Genomic DNA, 6,849 nt, shown 5'->3' with positions numbered 1-6,849 from the left:
TTCCTTAATTGCCTCTTTTTTTTTCTGTTTAGATACTGATAAAACTGTTTCCCAAAAATATTTTCAAGAAAGAAAGCATCAGCGAAAGGCCGCAATGGAGTGATGCTGATGAAACAAGGAACAAGGCGGCAGGAGGGATGGAGGTTAGGAATGGGATGGGGGAGGTTTGGGGGAGATGCACAGAGATGAGGATGAAAAGAAGCGGGAAAGAAGTACCATCTGTTTTCTGGGAACAGGAAGATTAAAAAAAAAGTGAGAATGGCTCAGATGCGGAGGAGAGCGAGTGTGAGGAGCACGGGGGGAGGAAAGGAAGGATGGCAGAGAGGTGAGTGAGGGACCAGAGAGGGGGAGGACAGATGGGGCACGGGAAGATGTGAGGCTGGGTGAGGAGAAGAGAGCCGAGGTCTGGCAGTGGCATGAGCGCATTGGGCACCGGCTCTCATCAGGAGGGGACATGACTCGACATGCCGGCTCATCCCAGCTGGGTCAATGTGCCGCGCTGCCATGTTGTTCTGGCACACACGCACACACACACACACAGGCGCACAAACCAACAAACAAATCTCCAGCTTGCTCTCTCATCCTCATCCTGCTATCTAGACACCCACAAGCTCGCACCCAAAAAATGCCACGCTCTTGGCCGACGCCAAAGCAGGCGACGGCGGCCGACTAATGGAAACGCCAAACTCGTTACTCTAACGCTGGGCGACAAGGGCACCTTGGGCTGCAGATGTTCCTGCTGATGACAGATGGAGGCTGGCACAGCCAGGGGACAGAGAGCCCGGGCCCACGCCAGCTCCGTGCCACCTGCACCCCTCCTCTGTACCCCAAAAAACGACACACACACACAATCTCATTGCAGCATCACTGGCCCCTTCTCTCAAGCTTCTTTTTTACTCACACTGGCACACTCTTCTTGAGTTTGAGAGGCTGGCAAGGTGTGACATATCTATTGCTATGTATCACTGCTGTTTTATATGAAAAAGAGCCAGTACTCTCCCTTACTGCCAGATTTATTTTTATTACTTCCAATATTGCCTCCAACGAGACTATCAGGACAGCAAGCAGTCTATATGATAAAACAAAATTTTTAGCTGGCAGATTATAGTTCCCCGTCACCTCACATGCTCACTTGTTGCTAGGCAGAATTTATGCAATGCAATCCTTGCAAAATATTGGCAGTCACACACGTCTGGTTGTTTGTTTGACAAAACACCAGTAGCAGAAAAGGCCTCCAAAAACAACGATCAAAAGATTATGAGACAACATACAATAGTTTGACTTTGCAGCCATTTTATTATTGCAATTAAAGCTCTCACAGCTCTTCATTAGGTATGTTGGGCTATCCTGGTTAACTTCCGATGTGTTCACATTTTTCTCATAGGAAGCAACAGAAAATAAAGTTAGTCCAGGGTCAAACTGTGGCTATCATATGCTCTTTATCAAGGATAAATAAATGCTTGCAGTAACATTCATATAAGTGCTATTGAGAAGAAGTAAAAGCAATAGAACTTATTGAATTTACTGACAAGCGCATAATGTAAAGCACCTCATTTTTAACATTGTTAAATGTTGCACAAATGTAAAATGGAGTTAACCGTCGCAAATTAGAAACGGAGCGCAACGTAGGACAGAAATGGGCAACAGGTATCCACACCCCTCGAATGATTTTCCAAGAACATGGATGAAATTATAAACATGGTTCTTCTATTACATTGGGCTCTTTTATACTAAAGCAAATTAAATAATTTGTGATTTTTTTTCAGATATTTGTTACAATCTTTTTTATTTTTCGCAGAGGTGAACTTCTTATTTTTTTGTGAAAAAGGCATATTGGGGATTTATCTGTTTTTGTTTTATTGAAGGGGTGCTACAACCTGCAAAATTAATTTATGCGGCCTACAAAGGCAAATCATGTTTGTCACTTTTCTTGCAAATTGTTTTCACCTCTAACAACATTGAAATATGAGATATTGCTACCATTACATTGGGGGTCTTCCTATATTCTTAATTTTTTTTTCTTTCATACCCATGATGTACATTTCATGCAATTATTAGTGAGATACTACGGCAAATTTGGACTTCTGGACAAATTTGACAACTATAAACCGAACCCCTTGGCATTAGATTGGCCAATAATAAATCCACAGGGCAAATAAAGGGAAAAACATCAGCATCTGGTGGTCTGGAGGGGCGTCTACTCCATCTGCCCTAAATGCAGAGTAGCTAACTCGTATGTATCCTGCAATAACGCGTAAAGAGTAAATCAGCACAGTGTAACATTATGATGCGTTATTGCCATGCTGAACAATTTGGCAAATCTCCGTCAATGTTATCTATTCATTCCAGGTTGCCTAGAAACATCAGACAAAATGACCACAGATGAAAATTGGCCATTTGACTAACGGCGGCCCATTATTTGTATGGCTGTTGATGAATTGCAAAATAAATAATAGAAAGTGAGAGTGGTGTCAAATTCATCTTCAAGTCATGATGATTGGATGATTCCAGATGAGCTACAGCATGATGGCGGCTGTGTAACGACGCCGTCTATCTTCTTGGGAGCGGTGACAGGCGTCTGGAGCTGATTCGCCCTCCACCCTGGCTCGCAAAGCACAGCCCACCCGCATAATTTGCTGCGAGTCGCCAGATTACCAATGTGTGCTCAGATGTCATTTTGGTGATGCTGTTTTGTTTTTTTTCCCTCCCTATGCAAGCAAGGTCACTAAAGTTGTGTCTATATTTCCCCAATGTGATAATAAAAAGTCAAAGCCAAGTTGTCCTGTTTCATTTTTGTCCAAAAAATAATAATTTGCAGACTCATGAAGAAAATTCAGGGTTCACATCAAAGTCGCATTCTCGGTTCGACTCCACAAAGGTGTTTTTCGTGCGCCTGTCACATTCCGAGAAATAAAAGCAAATTTTTATACACTTTTATAAATGTGAGCAGATGTGGCAGGACAAGTTATGTCCACCAGATGCGAGCCCTTTCTCACTGTCATAATTTATGGACTGAGTGATTAATATGTGAATGTTTATTTTGACAGTGAGGTTCTTTTATGAGAGGGACATGGATTTTTTTTTTTTAAGGTTGGGTGAATTGTATTGTGCAGTTATTTTTAATGTCCTCCATATGGCTGACTTTTTTTTTATCCAGAATACTGGTAGAAGGGAGCATACGTTTTTTTATATAAAGTTATTATTATTAAATATTATTATAGTATATATATATTTACTTATTTTTTAATTTCCACATGATTCATGATACTTGATGAGACTTAAATTTGTAACATCCCAAAAATTGAGAGATTGTGGTTAACAGTTGGAAAGACTCAATGCAGTTATCAAAGTGATTAGTAGTCAATTATTAGACATTAATCAATTTAATCTATCTAGAGTCGATCAGTTCCAGTAATTGAAAAACATGTGTTTCATAGTTATCTTGTCCCAATGTTTTTAGTTTACGAGAGGTGTGTGTGAGCGTCTGGATGTGAGTTGAGGCCCACACCAGCTCCTGTATGAATTACAGTAAGTGTATTATAATATCTTTATAGTGGGGAAACACTTTTTTTTTCATTTTTTGATCCTCCGATTCTTAGGCCTTTCCCGCTGGGTTATGAAACAACCACTTACGCCACCTTTGTATGAAGCCCACATCCCCCCCATGCCCCTCCATTTGCACGTCATCTCAAAACCATGTGTGGCATGTCATTTTAACCCCCCAGCCCCTCCTGCCAAACAAAACAAAACAATTATCTCTCCCCTCATTAGGGCCGAGCTTGGCATCCTCCCCTCACCCTCTTGAACCTCGCTCTTTTTCCTACAGGCCCTCTTCTTTGCCCACCGCTGTGAAAAGAAGGGTCTCCTAAGTGCATATGAAGTGTGTGCTCATTTTAGTCTTCATGATTCTTTTAAAGAGTCACGGAATGCGATGCACCCGCAGGACGAAGACGAAAAGGAAGACGGTGAGACAATAGATAGGAGAGAAAGAGTTGATGAGCATGTAATGGTGCAGGATGTGTTGTTATGTTGATGTGACCAAGGAGGGGGAGAATGGAGGTGGTGGTGGTGGGGGGGGGTTCCCCGTGCCAGCTCTTAATTACTTTAATTGGACTCATTAGCTAAGTGAGCATGAGAGACATCACCTGCAAGGCATGTGAACACACCTGTCATAGCAACATATTCTCATCATCATCATCATCATCGTCCGGTATCATCATCTACATCCCCCTCCGGCTGCTGCCGCAAAGCAGCAACAAGCCATGAAACAAAAAGAAATATGAAAAATGATGGGAAAAAAAAAAATAGAATGCGGTTTTGAAAATACTAATAGTCCATGAAAAATAATGAAGATATATATGAACTTTTTATTGCTGAAAATTGCTTTAACGGGAAAATAAGGCCATGTATCACTAACAGGATGATTTGAGGTATTTTTGATCATGGATATGAAAACACTTTCCATTTTATCCATTCATTTTGGAGAAATATTGAAATAACTAATGGAATCTCAAAGGCCTACTTTTGAGGAGGAATTTGGCTGCCCCTCTCTTCATGTCTTGGTGGGAGTCACTTGAGTTTTTGTCCATTAAAAATCATTGTACAGATGCTTGTCAAAAATAATGGAGCAACCAACCTCAAAATGTGAATAGCTCAACATCTGTAAACATCATTAAACAACTTGCCTTTCCATGGCTGACTTAAAGGAGCAAAAAATGAACAACCCCTGCAGCTAAAATGCGGTTTCTGTCACATCTGTCTGTTTTCTTGCATAAGTCACTAAAACATACAAACACAATTGAAATCTGTAGAGTTATTTTAACTTACATTTCTCCTGAAGTCCACTTATGGGGTACTCCCTCCGCCGCCAGGAGGTGCCCCACTCGGCTGAAGGGTCGGCCTCCTCGCTGGAAGTCCGGTGCTCCCGATCTTTCCATGTCCAACTTTTAAATTTCTACAAGGCGACCTCTGGGGGTTATCTCGGCCGTCATATATCCGAAATTGATGCATGGGCATCTGTGTGTAGCTTTTGGGCTGCTGATTGACGGCGGGTGTCTGCAAAACACAAGCCCATATCTGGCTATAAGAAGCTGATATCATTCAGACAAAGGAGCTAGTGCAGAGATGGGAAATCCAGTTACATAAAGTGAAGTTTGGCAATTTGGCTTAAGCTACAGGTTTTTTGAATGAATTGGTCACCATTTTAGACACTGGGTGACAACAGAACCTGACAAACAATCAAGCCATGCATGAGGCCTACAATGCTTGCCTGCCTGATATATACAGGTTGAGAGGAAAAACAAAACAGGAAATGAGCATTAACAGTGGGCGGGGCATGTGTCACAAGTGCCTTTTCTTTATGAGAAGTTGTGAGCAAACTAATATTAAAAGACAATATTGATTTTAGAACTAGTCGCAAATGTGATCAAATGCAGTATTTTCACAGCTGCATTAGTATATATATATATTTTTTTAAATAAAGAATGGAATGCTTTACCAAATAACAGTTAAAGAGCAACTGGAGAAATGAGGCCTGAATGGTGCGATAAAAAAAAAAATTCCCAGCTTGTAAACTTTACATATGGCGCTTCACTAAAAACCTCTTTTCCTAATATGTGGCAAAAGAATCACACAATTTTTTTTAACTTGGTAGTTGTGGTCAAAGCAAAGAAGGACATCACCAATGACAAACTTTGATGTGGTCCAGATCACCAGGTCTCACCTAACTGCGTCATGCTCCGTAGCCAACAGGCAGCCTGGTGGGCTGCCGGGCTGGCTGGCATCCAGACAGAAAGGCTGGCTGGCTTCGTCCAGGGTACCTTTGCCAGCAAAGTCAACTCTGGCCAGCTGGTCCAGACTCGCACCACACACTGGGCATGTAGCACCGCATCAGTGGGGAGGCAGAACTTAGCCGTGGTCCAGACACCCTGATGGCCAGAACCTGACACCTCCAGCACTAAAGCACCACTGGGGGAATGTAGGTGACAAGATGGCGTCTGGCGAGTGGCGAATGGCTGAACATGACGTTAATATTATTGCTGCTCCATCGTTGCAATTCCTTGACTGAGTGCAAGCTGGACCCGTTTACTTTCACTTCCTCATGCCATATCCAAGGGTTAAGCTCCGAAATCTGGTCCAAACTACTGGGCTGAAATAGAAGCAATAGAGTCCCCTAGTGGATGAAAGAAGTCTTCCACTTCTCCATCAGTGATATGCACCTTCGTAAGGTATATTTCAAATTTATTCTAAATTCCCCCAACACACCACAAAAATGTTTGGTTGAAAAAAAACTTTGTGCTTTATAAGAACAGGAGTTTATGATATCGAATAAAAAAGAATGAAATCACAAATCATTCATTGCATGAGTTGAATAGCCATTTTGCTGTTCCTTCTGGTATGACAAACGTGGCCACTTAGGGGCAGTATAGGTCGGATAAACGAATGTGCTCCTCGCACATGATAAAGAATATATGACTGAGTACGTCTTACAAGTTTATTTAGATGTGTGATCAAGTCAGTACCTTAAAATACCCATATCTCAAATAATACTGTTTATATTAAAAAAAATAACCCTTGATCGGCTCCAAATCTAAAGCTGACTAATTGAAGTTAAAGGCCTCACTATCTTCATCATGGTGTGACCTCGCTCCACCTTGATGCAGTGCCCCCCCCCCCCACACACACACACAAACACACACACACTCCTCCCAGCAAGTTGCATGCGTGACAGTTAAAAGGCGCTCAGAGCAGGCAGCTTCATTGTGCTGTTTTAAAGCGCTAACTAGGCCACTTAGCACCCTGTGACGCTGATCTGATCCCCGAGGCGGTGGACTTGGCACCGGGCCCCCC

This window comes from Syngnathus typhle, linkage group LG3, assembly GCF_033458585.1.
Source record: "Syngnathus typhle isolate RoL2023-S1 ecotype Sweden linkage group LG3, RoL_Styp_1.0, whole genome shotgun sequence".
NCBI classification, from domain to species: Eukaryota; Metazoa; Chordata; class Actinopteri; order Syngnathiformes; family Syngnathidae; genus Syngnathus; species Syngnathus typhle.
This window is presented reverse-complemented; position numbering follows the sequence as displayed.